The following is a 20,943-nucleotide window of genomic DNA, read 5'->3' on the forward strand; positions in this document are numbered from 1 at the left end:
ACATTAAATAACATATATAAATAGCTTTTGGAAACAATCCTTTTCTCAAAAACATATGTTGAGGGCTACATACTTTCAATCTAGATGGTCTCGACTAGTCTACTGGTTTTAGATATCCACTTTTTTGATGTCATAATTCCTTAGCTTCTACTTCTACAGATACAAAGTTAACCTATTTGTCACAATTTTTACATTTTAAGGTAATTTACTTAATTTTTTTTTTTATCCCCGCTTGTGCCCTTTTTTATACGATGTTGATTACGAAAATACATACTTAAAAATTGCTCTTTTGTTTGTTTCAGGCTTCTAACAGTTAGAAAGAATCAAAAATCGGATTTGTTGACACATGGTTCTATGCCAATATTAAATTTATTAAGACAAGTCAGTAATTGGTTGATAATGATGTTTTCCTTTGACTTCTTATCATATTTTCTTTCAAATTTGACAATATTGCTTGTAGAAATGTCGTGGTTTACTTGCATCTTCTGGCTGTCTACTTGTAGATATGCTGTAGGCTGGTTAGGTTATCTGCTATCCGTTTGTTATTGATAGATGAGGCTGTCCTAATGATAATTTTTCCTTCATAAATTTAAAATCCTGGTATCTTGTATACTTCTTCAACCTATTCATTGATCCAGTTCCATTTAATCCATTGTTATGTCCAATCAACTCATTGGGTTTCATGTCTCTATTTTCGTGTTTGTCACTATAATATTCATTTGATATTTTCAATTTACATTTATTATTGATCATCATGATGACAACAATAAGCAATTTAACAATACAGGATTTTCAATCGACAATAATACCTTCTTTCAACACTAATACAACTTTCATCATCACATTAATATTACAGACTCTAAATAATAAGACAGCCATAATAACAATCATAATACAGTTACCCAATACATTTAATATCTCTTTCATAGCATATCCTTTCCATAGATAATAACAATCAGGTGCTTTTATTTTCACTGGATTACTCCTTATTTCTTTTAATTCCACACAACATTTTCCATTCATTAGTTTCTCACAGTACTCTTCATCGCTTTCATTCAGGTAGCCATCATTAGTTTCAATTTCATTCCATTTATTTTTTCCCCAGTAGCGGTCACATTGATAAGCAGCTGTTTTAAATTTTATGTGCCGTGGATGAATGCCGTCGGTCTCTTCCTGCCCTCTGTCATCCTGGTGTCGATTGTCCGGTGTCTTGGCGTCATGCTGGCATGGTTTGAATCGGGTGTGTGGACGGTGTAGGCACGTGCTGGTCCTCCCTGGTTGCTTCTGCCTGACTTTCCGCCTCAGGGCCTTGTGGTGCTGGTTCCTTCGGTCCCGGTCCTCCTTGGGGTCCTTGGTCTGCTGTGGGGTCGAATGATGCGTGGGTGTAGTGTTCAAAGCGGGATGTATGATGGTGGTCTCCTCCTGGCGACTGTTTGTGCTCTCCGGTGGTGATGGGTCTTTGGTGGGGAACAGTATACTTAAAATGGGTTGTTGCTTGCGGCTGGTTTTTGGTGGTGGTTTATCTGGTGTTGGTTTCTATGTTCTTTGTTGGTTTAATCTGGTTGCATGCGCTAATGTGTAGTTTGTACTTATTTGATGTGGTGTCGGTTTATAATTTCTATTATAATTAATGTGAGCATAACCATTATTTGTGTTTAATTGATCATGGCCATCATAATAATTTCTGCGATTATTTTGCTGTAAGTAATGATTTGTTGGGCGATTTTGAAAACTTCTGTTCTTCCAATTGTTATTTTGTTTATGATCATAGCGGTGTTCGAATTGAGGAGTAGATTGGGAGCGATTATATGGTGCAGGTTCATAGGTTTGGCTGGTGTGCTGATTAATTTTTGAATTATGTTGATTCTGTGCATACATTTGATCTGACCAGTGATTTGGTATTGCCATCACGGATTGTATGCCATATAGATGATTTATTAATTGTTTACAATCAGTTATTGGTTGAGTGGCGAGCGCCATTCTAACTTGATAAGGTAGCTTTTTCAAAATGATACTCACTAAAGCAGATTCATTTATCAGCTCATTCAGCTGAGAATTCTTGAACTGTAGGGCAGTGATGAAAGTGGTATATGCACCATCTAGATTAGGATTGAAATCGCATGATATAATATCCGCTAGTACATCCAACTGTTTACTTCTGCTCCAATACTGTTCCAGGAAGACAGCGATAAACTCCTCCAATGATGTAAACTCATAGGCTCTACTCCGAAAAAACATCAGGGGTTCGCCACTTAGTAAGCTGGTCAAACAGAGTCGCCACATACTCCAAGAGGTGGGTGCAAGAGTTTGTACTAATTTTATTTGGTCAATGAATGGTTGAGGTTGCAAATAGCAATCCGTATTATCAAATTTACTCAGTCCCTGCAGTATACTGTGTGAATTAATGCTGTCTGCCTGAGCTCCATGGGGTTGTTGCTGAATTTGATTTTCTAATGCTACTATTTTCTCATGTGCCATCTGCCATTGATTACTACTTGCAATTTTATTAGTCTTTACTTCTTGGTTTAATTGTGTTAGAGTGGATTTTTGTATTTGCAGAGTTCCATTTAAAGCTTTACATGTTTCTGTGTTCTGATTTAGATTACTTTGTAATTGGTTCAGTTGTGTGTACATGTTGGTTTGTTTATTTTGAATAGCTGTGATACTATTAGTATTTTTATCCACTGTAGTTGATAGGTTTTGGTCAGCGGCTGTAATCTGTTTTTGATTTCTTGTTTTTTGTATTATTCTGAATGTAAATTAATAAATATTGACTTCCCTCAGATAATCCAACCTTTTTTGCATTCTGACCATGCCCCCGGTCCCAAAGGTGACGGATTAGATGGGTTCTACTGTATAGTAAAGTTACAGAATAATATAAGTTGAAGTTATAAAATGTGTAAAACTCACCTCACATAGTCTGGAAGTTGAAGTTGGTTTCCACTTAGTATGTCTACAGTTTTGTAGCCAAATAGCTATTTTAGAACTATCAGACAGAAAACGAAACGTTCGAAAGCCTTTGGCATCATTATTGCAACAATTTGGTGCGGAGCAACCCCCAATGATTGCTATTTTATTAAAATTACAGTGGCAAAACTAGCAAATTCATAGCACTCTCAATGTAAACACGTATGAAAGATGGGAAGTCTATGGAACAAAATGGCGACTGCGTGTACCCAGTCTTTATAGTGCATTATCATAACCTAATCCCAATGAATTAGGTTAATGAATGACAAATCAAATTGTGATCCAATAACTAATTGTAAACTGTAGGATTTTTGTAATTTTGTAGGATATGTGGATTGTGAAATATTTAAATAGAAACATGCATCGTGTATATAATTTGTATCATGATTAACAAATTTAGATATGTATAATTTAAGTGAAAATAGCTTCTCTACAGGGTTCCTACAAAAAAGTATAGCTCACATATTTTACTGTGGCTATCAAATCATCTTGTGTTTGTTTTATTATATCAATCAGAGTTGGTAATAAAAATTGTAATCTTCAATATGCTATTATACGTTTTAGATAGCTAGGCTATCTATAGTGAGATTTATTCAAACTTTGAACTAGTATTCCTTGGTAATTCTTGAAGCTAATCTTTTGGAGAATCTTGTTTTGTCATGTGTATGAGCAGAGTTGGTTTAAAATGGACAGCAACTTAGTATTTGATTCAATTTATGGCTAATTTCGATAAAGAAGACTGTCAATTTTGTGGGACAGTGTTAAGTGCTTTGACTAGGTCATCAAAACTTCTGGAATTATTGTAGAAATTTTCTTTTTTGAGATTAGGAATAGATATTGGAAACCAACAAATGAATCGCCTAATGCCAAGAATCTCAAAGTTGGGGCCAATCGTTCTTGTAAAGTTATTGCTTTCCTCATAATGGTATCATTTGTTTGAATAACTAATTGAATTAGATTCATTATATTAACAAAATGATGTTTTGACATCCCAATAAAGTTTGAATTGTCAATCTCATATCTTATGTGATGTAGCAATTTATTTCCTTACTTCAACCTAAAATCGTTCAACCCACCGCCACCAACATCGTTTGTCAAATTTTATTTTCGATTTTATTATACAATCATTAAAATAAATGATACAGCTGCATTTTGTATCATCATAATCTTCAATGATGGAAAAACGCCATTGTTGTCATGATGTGGAAATTCACAAAATCTACCATGTCTTCGTGTCGTCTGCAAATCAGATAGCTTTTTGATGGGTCGCCTGAATTGGGAATATCTGGAACTCAAAATATCTTGCAGCTGGCCGGAATTGGAAATATATGGAACTCCGAATATGTTGACAGGCGGAACTCCGAATATCGTGCAGGCCGGCGGAACTCAAAATATCTTGTCAGCTGGTGGAATTGAAAGTATGTGGTATTGGAAATATATCGAACTCACAGTATGGATCGTTATTAGCGAGACTGTGTAAATGTGTGATGAAACAAATTTATCGCAAAACAAATATGAAGGGTTCTATAGTGAGGTCTACGTTATAATGACTATTAGATCAACTTTGGTTTTGCTATCCTTGTCTATCATTCGACAAAGCCGGTGGTATTATCCTTTTCCAGGTCCACAACAATGCCAATTATGTTTATGACAGTGTAGAAATATAATTAATTAATGCAGAGAATCGGCATCGCTATTCTTCTATCTTTATCGACTGCCATTATAACGTGGACCTCACTATATATAGTTAACCTAGAATAAATTCATCAACAGTCGTCAGTCTTGTTTGGAACAGATAACAGAGTTTTGAAAACTTGCATAATAATTATTGTCACGTTATTCTTTATATTTAAATAACGATTAGCCTCCTGCTTGGCATCAGTCGGTAAAGCATGAGATTTGATATAATTATATAATTAGGTCGTGGTTTTCTAATAGTATTCAGTCTTAAAAAATCTTGGTAAGCCTAGGTATGGGCTTCTCCTATAACTCTTGTAATTCAATAAAAAATAAATATATATAAATATGATACTTATACAATAGTGTTGAGGAATAATAAATAAATTGCACACCATAAACGTTTCATACATATATTACACAAATAATGCAAAAAATAAATCGAGACAAAAAATATATAAAGAGCGATAGAAAAATATAATATAAAAATAGAACAATAATTGAAATCAATAAAAATATCACAGGCTAAACTTTATATTCTAGATTTATGGCACGAATCATTACCATGTGCCTTTATCTTAAAATCATATGCATTCTTTTGCATGTAGCTGTGATATACGCTTGTTAATACTTGTCGACTTGGACAATTCAATTAAAAAATATGTGCTTTAAGATCAGCTTGATAAATTAGCCACTAATAATCCAAATATATATATATTAAAATCTCTAGTACTTAGTAGATTTCTTTATATCGAATATATATTTTTATCTCAGGGTGCAAGATTCGGCACCTGACGGAATAGGTAGAGCCATTCATCTAGTGAATTAGAGCTATAATAAACTATCGCAAATTATATTGCAAAAATTAAATATCATATGCATATGTTTTAATAGCCTAGATTTTATACTTCTTTGATTTAATAGAAATTTCTGAAATATTGATCTATATTTTTCTTTCAATGAAATACCTTTAATACTAATTTTACTTGCGCAAGTATTACTCTTATTAATTTCTTAATTTATAATAAAAACCCTTTCGACGAGCTAGCTTTGATTATTGGATTAATTCGAAGCACTAGGGCGCCATCACTAATTCAAATTATCACTCACGTGTCGAAAATCTTCTTGTAAGCCGCCGATGTCGATCCAACTCCATGTGGTCCGGGAATATGGTAGCCGGAATCGTCTCCTCCAAGGGGTTATAAATTTATTAAAAATGAAAATGACTTCCGCTTCACAATAGCATCACGAAGTCTTTTAAGAAATTTAATAATTTAATTTAACTTTAACTTTTACAAAATCATTATTAAGGTACTACGCTCTAAAATATTTGGGGTCCTCTCCTGGTGGCATTTGGTTGGCGAGTGCTGGTTCTCCTTTCTCAAGTTTTACAGATCCTATTTCCGACTTTCAAATTAGCATAAAATTTAAATATCTTAGTCCTCCGCCATTAGGTTCAAATAGATCTTACAAAAAATGCCAAAATATTGCTTAGATTGTATGATTAATAATTTCTTTGCATTCGAGCCATATCGATAACATAGACTATACAAAGTTTTAACACAAAATCTAGTACATTTATATAAATATATAGAAATATTTTTGAATTGGCCTACAGTTGCCGCCTATTAACTGCCGTTTTACTATTGGTGCATGCAAATTTTATTCGGTATTCATGCGCCTGGTACCTCTTATTTCCTGAATACATTAAATTATTTTTATTTGGTTTTTTATTTATGCTCTTTACATGCTAGCTAATATTCTATACATTAATATTAATTCCATGCTACCTAATAATTAGCCACGTGATCAGATGTTTTTTCACATTGCACACCATCTGATTGCAATAAAGCTCTGCCAAGGGGTTTTGGTCAGATTCTACGTTTCTCGGTTTGATCGATCTCTAGGTCACCGATCCGTGAATACATGTACATAACCTCAATCTTCAAATATTTTATATAATAATCTATTTATGAGCAATAAAATTCCTTCAAATCCTTTTTAGGTTTTTGTACCATTTAGCCAGAACAAGCTGATGCTATCTAATCTTAGTTATTATCTATTTGGCGATATTAGCCAGTTACTTTATTTTCAGACCTATTACTGTTTCTGTTAGGAATTTTTATCTACCCAAATTTAATACTTTACACGCGCCCCTGGGTTTGAATTCAAAATATTTGAGAATCATAATGTTTTTAATGAAAACCCACCCTTCAATACATCGATATACACTATACTTTAATTATAAATTATACTCTCATACTTCTATCACAGTTCGCAGACATATTTGCTGCATCTCCTTTATACCTTTATCAAATACACTAACAAATTCTCCTCCTCAATACACATAAAATATCATAAATATAAACTTCTAAACGCACTCCTCCTGACAACACTTAAAACATAGTAATTTTTAAATTCGTCGCTTGCAGGGCCGCCAACCTAACTACACACATTTCATAATTCTCATAAATGATTCCTTTTAGACAATAATTTCGATTCACAAACTTCTGGGCTTATATCTTATAGTATTCCTTAGGTCTTAATATAAATAATTTTCTATACATCAGGTACAATACTTTTCTTTTGCTAATGGCTCTTTGGTTTTTTGGTAGCTTGTATTCACTTTAGGTCTTTTCAGGTAACAAACGTGGCATAATTAAAAGTAATAAATATAAAACATATAAATAAATATACCGACATTAATAAATATAATAAATAACAATAATAAATAACAATTTTGGGGTAACCATACTTTTTCATAATCATATGTTTGCAGGCATTACATATTTGATTCAGGTGGCCTTGCCCAGCTGGTCACTGGCTCTACAGAATTTGCTGTCGACTTTCATAATTAACCTAACTGCTGCATTTTTTCTCTTTAAAGGTAATTTACAAATTTTAAATATACTATCCCCGCTTGTGTCCTTTTTTAGTGGATGTAGCTAATTTAATTACACATTTAAAAATTATTCTTTTTCTTATTGCAGGCTTCTAACGGCTGGAAGGAATTAAAACACTGGATTGTTGCCATACGGTCCTATGCCAAGATTAAATTTATTAAGGAAGGTTAGTAATCGGTCTGATGATAATGTTTTCCTTGATTTCTTATCATATTTATTTCAAATTCTGTGATATGGCTTAATATTGGCTACATTTTCCCACCAAACAATGTGCGTGTTCTCACTCTCTTGTAACTGAACTGTGTTATGCTGCGATATGGCTACTATAGTGAATGGCCCTGAATAAATTAAAAAGAATTTGCGAGTTACTTTCTCCAAAGCATTTGATAATCTGTGGCTCTTTACTAAAACTTCATCTCCAACGTTATATGAAAATATTTTATATGCTCGGTCGTGGAATCTCTTTCTGCTATTTGCCTTCTGCTCTAGCTTTAACCTTACTAGATGATGGATATTAGGGTTTGTTAACTTATTCACTTCTGAGCTTGGAAAATCAATTAATTTTTCGATAAAGGTATTGTTCCTTTTACCGAATATGATTTTGTAAGGCGTACGACCGGTGCTTTCATTTAGGCTATTATTATAGCATTCTTCTAAAAATGGTATATACCTAACCCATTGTTGGTGTTTTTCATTACAGTACGTCCGCATAAAACGAGAGATCTCTGCCATACGTCGCTCTACCGGATTAGCGCTGGGGCTGTAAAGAGATGTCCTCGACCATTTAATATTAGCCAGGTGAAGTATTTCTTTCCACTGCTTGCTACAAAAATAGGTTGCGTTGTCGGATAGGACTCGTTTGGGCTTTCCTATTTCACTTGTCCATCTTTCCGTTATGCATCGGGCCAAAACTTCTCCGGTCAATTTACCTATGGGAAATAGCATGGTATATTTTGAAAAAACACATGTAAGCACGAATATGTATTTTTTCCGTATTGCGCCATGGGCAATGGACCATATATATCCGCTGATATCAATTCCAATGGTGCGCTGGGGAGAATGGGATTCATTTCACCCCTGATATGGTATCGCGGGTATTTGGCTTTCTGGCATATATCGCAAGTTTTCACTATTTTGGCCACTTTTTTATGCATGCTTTTAAAATAACAGCTTTCTTTTAGTAGGTGGAGGGTCTTCGTAGTTCCAAAATGTCCAATGCGTTCGTGAGCTTCTTTTATCAAATCTGTTTCCATATTAGCGGGGATGATTAGGCGCCAGTCGTAAGTATTTTTAGCCGGTCGGTGGAACATAAATCCTTTGTAGCGGGTATACTGTCGTAGGTAGTCGGGCGGTTCGGCAGCTCCTTCTTCCATCAGTTCATGGATCCGGGACAGTCTTGGGTCTTCATATTGGGCGATACGGATTCTTTCAGGTGTTAACATGGCAGTATGAATTCGTGGTTGGATGTTGGGAGGATATGGTATGCTATCTCCACTCTTGACGGCGAAACATCTCAGGTTCTTAGTTGTTAGGCTTAGTACCTCCATACACTCCATAGCATTTTCCATTCTGTGGATACCCCACTCCCTCGGCACGCCTTCCATGTAGTGAGCGAAATGTACCTCAGCGATTCCTTCAGTGCGTTTCTTCAGATCAAGGGGTACTATAACTTCGTATGCTTCGGTTTCGGTGAATGCATGAAATTTCGAGGTTTGGAAATTTAAACAGGCCTGGAAGTGTTGTAGAAAATCTGTACCTATTATTATGTGCGGACCGGAAACAGGTAATACAAGAAATGTATATGCGAATCGTTGTCGTTGAAGATTTATTTCCAGTAAACATTGAGTAGTTATATGTATTCGCCGTCCTGGACTGATACCTGATACATATACGTTGGTTAACGGTAGAGTAGCTAATTTTGTTTTTTCTTTCAGACGTTGAAATATGTCTGTTTGTATGAGGCTACATTGTGAACCACTATCTACTAATGCTTGAACCTCCATTCCATATATTTCTATATCGATATACGCTTGCATTTGGATATCCGGTAGCCTGCTTTCTTTTTCCGTTTCTTCTAACAAAGTCTCCGGTAAATCATTTCTGAATGTGGTGTATGATGTTGAAATATCCTGCTTTTCTTGGTTTGTTTCACTTGAGTTTGTGCTTGCTGTATCGGGGGTATCATATAGTCATGGTTTATTAGCTGTAGTTTTCTGTATATCTGGTGGCGGGTCGTTGGGTGCTGGGTTCCGGGTTTTTTGTTGATTCAATCCTATTGCATGTGCTAATGTATAATTTGTACTTACTTGTTGAGGTGGCGGTTTATAATTTCTGTTGTAATTGTTTTGTGTGTGATTATTATGTGAGTTTAATCGATCACGGCCATCATAGTGATTCTTACGATTGCTCTGCTGGGCATAGTGGTTGGTTGTGCGATTTTGAAATTTTTCATTATTCCAGTTACCATTTTGCCTGTGCTCATAGCGGCGTTCAAATTGAGGAGCAGATCGGTAGCGATCATATGATACCGGTTCATAATTTTGGCTGTTATACTGATTAAATTTTGAGTTATGTTGATTTTGTGCGTATCTCTGGTCTGAACGGTGGTTTGATATTGCCATCACAGACTGTATGCCATATAAATGATTTATCAGCTGCTTGCAATCAGTAATGGGTTGTGTGGCGAGTGCCATTCTAACTTGATACGGTAGCTTCTTTAAAATAATACTTGCTAATGCCGATTCATTAATGGGCTCGCTCAATTGAGAATTTTTAAACTGTAGGGCAGTGACGAAAGTGGTACATGCGCCGTCTAAGTTAGGGTTGAAATCGCATGATATAATGTCCGCTAGCACGTCCAACTGTTTACTTCTGCTCCAATACTGTTCCAGGAAGACAGCGACAAACTCATCCAATGATGTAAATTCATGGGCTCTACTCCGAAAGAACATCAGGGGTTCGCCAATCAATAAACTAGTCAAACGAAGACGCCAAAAATTCCAAGAGGTAGGTGCAAGAGTTTGTACTAATTTTATCTGATCAATGAATGGTTGAGGTTGCAAATGGCGATCAGTATTATCAAATTTTCCCAGTCCTTGTAATATACTATGTACGTTGAGGTTGTCTGTTTGAATCCCTTGAGGTCGTTGTTGAATATGATTTTCTAATGCTGTTATTTTTTCCTGTGTTATCTGCCATTGACTATTTTGTGTAATTTTATTTGTGTTTATTTCTTGATTTAATTGAGTCAGAGTGGATTTTTGAATTAGTAGAGTTCCGTTTAAAGCTTTACAGGTTTCTGTATTTTGATTGATGCTACCTTGCAGTTGGTTCATTTTTGTGGACATATTAATCTGTTTATTTTGTATTTCTTTAATACTGTTAATATTTTTGTCAACTGTAGTTGTTAAGTTTTGATTGGCAACGGTAATTTGTTTGTGGATTTCTTGGTGGCAATCGGCCTTAATGTTATTTGTTATATCCTGAATGGGTGTAGTGATTTGTGTGGTTAGGTTATCTATCCTTTCATTGAGTTCACATGTAACCGTATCCAACCTTTCCGATAATCCTGCCGTAACTTTATCCTGACTTTCTTTTTGTAGAGTTATCATTGCTTTTAATTCTTCCCTATGATTCTCTACTTTAGTTTCAATATTATCCAACCGTTGTTCTACTGATTTTATAGCGCCTGCGGTCTCTTTCATGCCCTGTTCCACTGTTTGTTTATTTTCCTCTTTTACTGTAGCAATCTCTTTCTTAATCTCCTGCATCATATTATCCATTGTTTTTTGTAACATAATATTGAAAGTACTGCTAGTTTGTTCCATTATTACCTTTTGAAGCGGATCTAACTCTGTGATTGAAAATATACTTTGTTTGCCCAGGTGTGACTCGGCCTCCGGCGATGCGGGTTCTGCAGGCTGCTCCTCGCCCCCTTCAAAGTTGATCTCTACTATCCGTTGATTCAATGGTGTGTCAGCGGCGTCGATTCGAGTGGATGATAGAGGTTGCAGACCTGGTGGATCGAAGACTATCGACCCGACGCTTCCTGGTTCCCTTTCTCGTGGCGTATTGGCATCTACCGTGGTGGGGTTTGATGTGCTTGGAGTCGACAAAGTGGGATCTGTGCAACCGCCGTACATATATGAAACTTCAGAGTTTGCGGGAGTGTGATTCATTATGTCAAATATGATAAATGCTAATTAAAAAGTGATAAATGATAAGCGAAAATGCTTAAAAAAGAGACACAAACTGGGACTTACAGTGAAACAGTGATGTGTAAAGTGTTTGGATACTCATACGACAAGGTATTATACTTAAGTTTTTTATAATGCTCTAGCGCCCCCAATGTTTTGTTTTAATTTATTCTTGGCTAGTTTACAGGCTGTGACTTATTTTCCAACCGGCTTAAACACATAATATATTTTTGACTAGAAAGTAATAGCAGTTTAGGCTTATAAAATATAATCTCTCTCTATAAACATGTATTTTTTACAGTACTAATAATATAAAATTTTCTTTAAAACATATAATTTCTCTTATTTAAAGCTATTGATTCCCCAAAAAGTAATACAAATTTCACTTCGCCAGTTTTCCTCAAAACTCGTATAAGTTATCTATAATTTTCAATATGGTTATTGACTTAATTTCAAATAATTATTCAATGAGCTTGGCTCTCATCATCAGTCCCACGTTGGTACGGCATGTTTTTATGTCACGTTATTCTTTATATTTAAATAACGATTAGCCTCCTGCTTGGCATCAGTCGGTAAAGCATGAGATTTGATATAATTATATAATTAGGTCGTGGTTTTCTAATAGTATTCAGTCTTAAAAAATCTTGATAGGCCTAGGTATGGGCTTCTCCTATAACTCTTGTAATTCAATAAAAAATAAATATATATAATATGATACTTATACAATAGTGTTGAGGAATAATAAATAAATTGCACACCATAAACGTTTCATACATATATTACACAAATAATGCAAAAAATAAATCGAGGCAAAAAATATATAAAGAGCGATAGAAAAATATAATATAAAAATAGAACAATAATTGAAATCAATAAAAATATCACAGGCTAAACTTTATATTCTAGATTTATGGCACGAATCATTACCATGTGCCTTTATCTTAAAATCATATGCATTCTTTTGCATGTAGCTGCGATATGCGCTTGCTAATACTTGTCGACTTGGACAATTCAATTAAAAAATATGTGCTTTAAGATCAGCTTGATAAATTAGCCACTAATAATCCAAATATATATATATTAAAATCTCTAGTACTTAGTAGATTTCTTTATATCGAATATATATTTTTATCTCAGGGTGCAAGATTCGGCACCTGACGGAATAGGTAGAGCCATTCATCTAGTGAATTAGAGCTATAATAAACTATCGCAAATTATATTGCAAAAATTAAATATCATATGCATATGTTTTAATAGCCTAGATTTTATACTTCTTTGATTTAATAGAAATTTCTGAAATATTGATCTATATTTTTCTTTCAATGAAATACCTTTAATACTAATTTTACTTGCGCAAGTATTACTCTTATTAATTTCTTAATTTATAATAAAAACCCTTTCGACGAGCTAGCTTTGATTATTGGATTAATTCGAAGCACTAGGGCGCCCATCACTAATTCAAATTTATCACTCACGTGTCGAAAATCTTCTTGTAAGCCGCCGATGTCGATCCAACTCCATGTGGTCCGGGAATATGGTAGCCGGAATCGTCTCCTCCAAGGGGTTATAAATTTATTTAAAAATGAAAATGACTTCCGCTTCACAATAGCATCACGAAGTCTTTTAAGAAATTTAATAATTTAATTTAACTTTAACTTTTACAAAATCATTATTAAGGTACTACGCTCTAAAATATTTGGGGTCCTCTCCTGGTGGCATTTGGTTGGCGAGTGCTGGTTCTCCTTTCTCAAGTTTTACAGATCCTATTTCCGACTTTCAAATTAGCATAAAATTTAAATATCTTAGTCCTCCGCCATTAGGTTCAAATAGATCTTACAAAAAATGCCAAAATATTGCTTAGATTGTATGATTAATAATTTCTTTGCATTCGAGCCATATCGATAACATAGACTATACAAAGTTTTAACACAAAATCTAGTACATTTATATAAATATATAGAAATATTTTTGAATTGGCCTACAGTTGCCGCCTATTAACTGCCGTTTTACTATTGGTGCATGCAAATTTTATTCGGTATTCATGCGCCTGGTACCTCTTATTTCCTGAATACATTAAATTATTTTTATTTGGTTTTTTATTTATGCTCTTTACATGCAAGCTAATATTCTATACATTAATATTAATTCCATGCTACCTAATAATTAGCCACGTGATCAGATGTTTTTTCACATTGCACACCATCTGATTGCAATAAAGCTCTGCCAAGGGGTTTTGGTCAGATTCTACGTTTCTCGGTTTGATCGATCTCTAGGTCACCGATCCGTGAATACATGTACATAACCTCAATCTTCAAATATTTTATATAATAATCTATTTATGAGCAATAAAATTCCTTCAAATCCTTTTTAGGTTTTTGTACCATTTAGCCAGAACAAGCTGATGCTATCTAATCTTAGTTATTATCTATTTGGCGATATTAGCCAGTTACTTTATTTTCAGACCTATTACTGTTTCTGTTAGGAATTTTTATCTACCCAAATTTAATACTTTACATTATGTACATTACTATTATTTCATAAACCACTATAATTTTAATTCGTGTTTTTACTGTTGGTTATGGTATTAGTTATAAAATGAAGTAGCAATAATGTAGCATACCTAATAAAAAAATCTTCATTATAACAAGAAAGAAACTGACTTATATGTTGGTAAGTATTTCATTATTTAGGATTTGAATTTTCCTATTGAAATATTATGTTGCTATTTATCCATGATAACAATTAATGTTTATTTTTCAAGGTTGTTGGTCATTAACTTAGTTACATAGGTACAGTATTTCCTAATACATTTAGAGTTAAACAATAAGCAAGTTTCACTGTGAATCAATGAGATTGGTTGATCAACATTGTTTCATTGTTTATCACTTTATTTTATAATCATGGGTATCACATAAAGTAATACAATAAAAAAGACAACTTTATATTTTCAATGTTTTTAATTAAAAACATCAAACTTAAAACTAGAGTAGCATACCATATTTTATTGATTTAACTTATTTTGGCTATTTAGTTTTATTCTGATGATAATTCACTTAGCCTATATTTATTTAATTTATGCTAGGCCTAATTGGAAACTATTTTTCAGATAACAATAGCAATTGCTTCCCTGCGTATCATCATTACTACTGCCTATATCGTACCTATATTTTGAGTTTTCTGTGGAGAATGAATGGCTCAAGTTAATGAAGCTAATGAAATATCAAAAACCTACCAAGTAAGTTTTCTTTAATATCAACCTATTAAAACTAGATGTAAGTTACTTAAGTTTTGTAAAATGGTTTATTTACTCCTTTATGATTTAACTTCTTCAGCCCTTGCCAGTAATGCCAGGTCTTTGGGAACATTAAAAACTAGAAACTTTATAAAAGCTATACGGTAAAATATAAGTTGATGTGTTCCAATAATCTAATGAAATTAATTAACATTCAATAAGTAAACGTAGGTAGGCTACTGAGGCACCCATACTTGATTTGCTATGTTTTCATATAGAAAATAAAGTTTTCCTGTACGGTAGCTGTTTTCCTATTATCACAGATAGCTTAGCCCCTTATCCTGTCTCGCTTTCTGTGTTTTATTGGGTGCACTACAAGCTGTTTTGTGAATCTATAGCAATGATTATTTTATTTGATATTTTACCTATTAACTTATCATTAAGTTAATACAATAATAAAAAAGAACTCTACATAACCTCATTTATTATAACTCTGCTTATATTGTATCATTTTTCATCACCTAGGCTTAAGATACTTCTAGAAAGTCGCCTTTGTAAAATACTGGGGTGACTTTGACCCACGTCGCGGAAAAAGATTCAAATCATTTATCTCCGATATCTGTTATCCGAAATCGATGTTTAACATTTATATCCGTAGCCTTGATCATTATCTAGGTTTTACAATCAATATCTTGTCGAATCTCGATATATTACTTGAATTATCGACATAAAATCTAGCTTCTTGCTTCTTCTTGTGATTTTGTTGTCTGAAAACTTCATAGCCTATTAGAAAACTCATTTCTAAAAGACTTATAATATCGGCGAGTACATTTATGTTTGTTTTTTATTATATTTTAATTGTTATACATAGTGATCATTTAGAAAGTCATTTTAGGTTAAAATTATGGTGACTTTGTCCCAGTATAAAAATTGTGGTTTCCATTTACCATTTTTTGGTTTCTCACATAAATCTCAAAAATATGTATCTTAAGGACTTACCGTAATTATCATATAACAAATTAAAGCTTACATGATCTCCTACAATATTCATTCTACAACTTTTTTTTATCTCCTCTAGTTTTCGAGATATCCGCTCTTGAAGGTGTGACATTAAAAAAAAACACATTTGCCACCAATTTTTTTCTATTTTTGCTTTCATAACTTTTTAAAAATCGATGGGAAAAATCCATGTTGATTATGAGCTTATAGAGCATTAAATTCTCCTCAATTTGATGTATAATTTCACACTTTTACAAATTTCTCAACACCTTTTGCAGCAGCTTTAGTGTTGAGTGTGAAATATCCATTTTTCCAACAATAATAGACCAATTGACAAAGGAATTTGGAGGGAATGTTTTAAACAACATTTTTGACTTATCAGTTAGGAGGAGAACATATCAAAAGTCCCCATTTTATGATGCATTATTGGAAAGTTATCAGCCCTGAAAGAGCAAAACATTGGATAAAAACCTGTTACTTTAACAATTACACACCTTCAAGAGCGAATATCTGGGGAACTGTTGGGAATATCACAAAATTTCACTGAACAAAAAGTGTAGAGAATGTATCAAGCTTCATTTTTGAATAGTTAGTTATGTCGGTTGAATGCATTGTTTTCAAGATATGAGCGTGGAAGCAAAACGCTGAAAAATGCAACTTTTAAACCTTTTTTAGGTGGTTTGGTTTGAATCATCATGACTGGCTTTCTGATGAACCTATGCGACGCCATTAAGGAATGGCTTACTACTGTATGGTCGACTGGATCTGTACTTCCTGTATTTACTGATCCGGAGACGTGAAAATATGGTTCATCTGTAGACCACTGAATAGTATCGTGTTGCACAGAGGTTAAGAGTGCGTTGCAAGCATCTGTATGCTTTAACCAGTCGTCTGAAACAACCATAATCTTTTAGGGGTGTAAATGGAGATCGAAGTGTAAAATTCGCCTTGCTTTTCTGGACGATATTCCAAGTGGAGCTGGATGTTTCCGCACAGAGCGCGATAGGGATTGTTCAATGGACGCCCTCACTGCCGCGATATTTTCAGGTACCCCACCTTTTTTAGGTTGCCCAGCTTGTTTTCTAGGAAGTGCAGATCCTTTCGACCATACAGTAGTAAGCCATTCCTAATGGTTCTAGCATCAGGAACTGTCATGAAGATTCAAACCAAACCGCCTACAAAAAGCATCTGCGTCGCTACCACATTGTCATTGTTTTTAAAGAACGTTCCAACAATAAAGCCTCGATGCTCACCTTACCACTGCATGATGAACATGAATACTTAAAATGACATAGTTTCCGCCATATAACACCACCACTCTTATTCCACTATTCACCTGCGCACTCTTCACTGATTTGAAAGTAGGGAGTCCATTCTGACCAAACTTTTAGGCTTATCAAAACAGGGAATATGTCGGCCATGATAGCTAAGACAACTAAGGCTGCACTCTTTAGTCAGCTAGTGCTCTATACGATACGTGCAAAATGGATGCAACCCTTAGAAATAAAAATCAATATAAATTTCATGTGGATTGAGAGTAGATTAATCTCTAGTATGATGCATTCAATCTTTTTAATTATTATTTCTTCTACTTAACTCGTTCTTCTACTAATACGTTTTTCTTTTTAGAAATAAAAATGCCATTTATGTCTGCCTGTCACCACATAGAAAGCTTTCCGAAAGACACAATTCCTTGGTAAGTAGTTCCTCACTTTACTTGATTATTGGTTTATATAGTGTCCCAAAAAGGATGTTAGGTTTTTAGAATTACTGTGAAGGTAGTGATTTCAATGTTTTAATGTTTCTACACATCCAAGTCTCTATTGTTCAATTAGATTGTCCTATTGTCCAAATTAGTCTCACGTTTATTGTCCAATTGAGGATACATCATAATTAAGAGATATATTAGGGTGAAGAGTTCTGACTGAGGCCTATAGCTGAATTATGCCACCTGATTGAACGTCTGGCACTTTGAAGCACTGATATGTTAAAAGTCTGAAGTCACTATGTTAAACGTACATACTGCATCAGAATAAGTGCTTGACTTTCAATTCAGTGGTTTTATTCAGCTTAAGACCTTGGTTACAGCTTTTTTCAATAAAACCTCTCAAATTACCTAGTTAAATAAGATGTTCTCTTGAATTTGACATACTCGGAAATGTAAAAATATCAATGTTGTTACAATTGAACTGTTTAAATTAATTTGCATTTTATATTATTTGTAAAAATATATTGGAATTTACAGTTTCAAGAAGTTTTATCGATCATCTGCATTTCTTCACGTGAATAACAAACGAAGACACGCTACACTACTGCAAATAAGTATTTTACAGATATCAAAGAGAGCGGTGAAAAGAATGAAGTTTTTGATCCTTGAGGTGTCCTTATGCGCGTCTCTCCTCTAGGAAATACTGGAATGAAGTGCATCTAACGGGTGATTATCATAGAACATAGTCTCATGAACTTATATCAATGTGATGACAATTTAGTCGGTGTGCTACATACTATTAACTCGCCTCCTACAGGAGAAAATGCATAATTTACTTTTCCAAATAAAGCATAATTACAATACTAAATTACACTATAATCTGATTTCTGATTTTGTCCATTATTTTGATTCCAGGTGAACCTATTGTACTGCATCATAAAAGCGGAAGAAGGAGGTGAAATCAACTTGCCGACTGTTTAGCTGTGGTAAAAGCTATCAAATCCATGAATCCAGGAACCTATTCAATTCTCAAGAACATTTCTGTCATAATGTGGTCGGACCCGTTCACCAAGGAAGTTCGCAGTAATCAAAGCATTCATTTTACTCCTATTATCAAGTAATTGAAAAGCTTTGAGGATCGAATAATTTCTTGAAATATGTTAACTATTTCATGATTCAATGTGATTTCTTGACTATTGACATTTTAAATTATGGGACATCATGCAATTTTAGGCATTTGCCTGATGCAAATGGTTGAGCATTGCCCATATATTGTGATGAAGAAAAATTTGTTTCAAATCACTTCAATGAATATTAAGATTCAAGCATTCTGATTATACAGATTCAAGCATGGGAAGCGGTAATTTTTGTCTCAAGTTACATATTATACATAATTTAAGATTTTTTATTTTTTCCTGTTTCATTATTATGTAAGTTCTGCTGAAATTAACACGTGAGGTTTATTGGCTAAAATTACTTCCCACTATTTTACATTAATTTCTTCCAATTTATCGAATTTCAAAGTTTTTTAGCTTCCTCAACAACCTGTCAACTCAAATTTTACTTGAATTTTTATTGCAATCTCTAGGCTTTTAAATTTCTAATAATGTATACAAATAGGTTTGAATGATAAATCATTCTATTCAAAAATTACATATCACTATACTGAGATTTGCTTTGCTTTTACTTGCTTTGCTTTTTCAAACTGGTTGTACTGACATTAGGACAGAAAATTTGTGCATCGCACATTAGCGAAAACTTTTGCATTATAGATAATAGAATAGAATAAATAGAAAGAATGCTTTATTATTCAAGATTACACAATACAATATATATATATATAATATATATATATATATATATATATATATTATATATATATGAAAACTCATACAATTTACAGCTAGCCGGAAAAATTCAATAATATTTTTTTTTTCAGTCAAACACAAATCTTACAAATGCGTAGAACAAATTATTATCTAAAAATCAAATTTTATTAATTCCGAACAAAAGCTCATATATATTAATCAAATAAAATTACCAACACAATGTTCTCCCATGAAAATCATACCTAATGCGATAGTAACAACTCAGATTAAGGAATACAAATAAAAGGAACTTAAACAAATTACAAACATCTTATCTCAAATAAATTAATCATTTCCATCAAATAAGGTATTTTGTCCTGCCTTACCAGTTTGAACCATGAGCCTAAAAATAACCTAGTAACTTACATTGTAATATGCCTGTAATCCCATACCTGAGCTCCGTGACACAGTACAGCCCTTTCGCAAGCTTTAAACCATTTACATTTAGCTGGAAAGTCTACCTTAGCATTATTAAAAATGTCTCTCCATGCGAAGTTCAACCCCAGATTCGCCTTCTCAGATTTATCCTTCACTTGAGCTTCAAAATTCAGTTTTGATGTCAGCACTACTAATACCCAATGAAAATAATATTGTTACTTATACTATTTCATAAAAATAGCTCATTCAGCAATAAATACAAACTTATTTTATTACATGATTTCTTAATGTTTTGCAGGACAAATTCTGACATTTTACAACATTCTACAGTCACATAGAAGACTGGCTTATGATGGCGAAAGACTTTTGAAGGCGGTTACCTTGATTGGGATCATATCTATTAAACCTTCGAATCCTGCACTCAAAAGTAAATGTGATACCATTCAAATGGAATAAGATTGATTTGAATTGGAATTTGTTATTCCTGTATCATAGTGCATTTTTCTACTAGTTACCCTACGTATTGTACATTATTGTAATAAAGCACTAGCTGTTCCATAGTAGAAGTCTTTGAAATAAAATGTTTCTTTTTCAAGTTAGTGTCACATTTTATATTTTTTTATCCATTGTATACGGTATATCCATTTAGTTTTAGAACATTGTATTAACACTACTATTGTTTCAAAAAGAGTCTGAATGTAATTTGGAATATGATTCTATCGTATGATTCTTCAACGAATCCATCATAACTTACAAAAACTACAGCATTTGTTCTATTTACTTGTCAATAGTTGCAGAAGCATTTGTATTTCCAAAACCAAATTTGGTATTTAATTATGAAGTATGAGTAAAGACATATTCGCCTACAAGACATAATTATTATTCGTTGAGCATTGTTCTGATGCTTGACTCCAACTGTACTTCTTCCACTACGAACTACTATACTCGCGTACTTACTAATAATAGTAAAGAGAAATAGAATAACATTTATTATCAGGCCTACATCTTTCTATTG

General features: G+C 33.5%; 1 long non-coding RNA gene across 7 annotated transcripts; it reads left to right on the top strand.

Moving 5' to 3' along the window:
• The first annotated feature begins 2,278 nt into the window (after positions 1–2,278).
• LOC120350684 lies at positions 2,279–20,520 on the top strand. 7 transcript variants are annotated; one of them, XR_005570985.1, is made up of 5 exons: positions 2,279–2,293; positions 14,850–14,978; positions 17,604–17,670; positions 18,598–18,799; positions 20,227–20,520. It is a non-coding gene; the product is annotated as an uncharacterized LOC120350684 (long non-coding RNA). The 7 variants fall into 7 exon arrangements; XR_005570983.1 differs by lacking the exon at positions 2,279–2,293 and adding an exon at positions 4,371–4,385; XR_005570982.1 differs by lacking the exon at positions 2,279–2,293 and adding an exon at positions 14,398–14,413.
• The last annotated feature ends 423 nt before the right edge of the window (positions 20,521–20,943 follow it).

This window comes from Nilaparvata lugens, chromosome 3, assembly GCF_014356525.2.
Source record: "Nilaparvata lugens isolate BPH chromosome 3, ASM1435652v1, whole genome shotgun sequence".
In the NCBI taxonomy this organism is placed as follows: domain Eukaryota; kingdom Metazoa; phylum Arthropoda; class Insecta; order Hemiptera; family Delphacidae; genus Nilaparvata; species Nilaparvata lugens.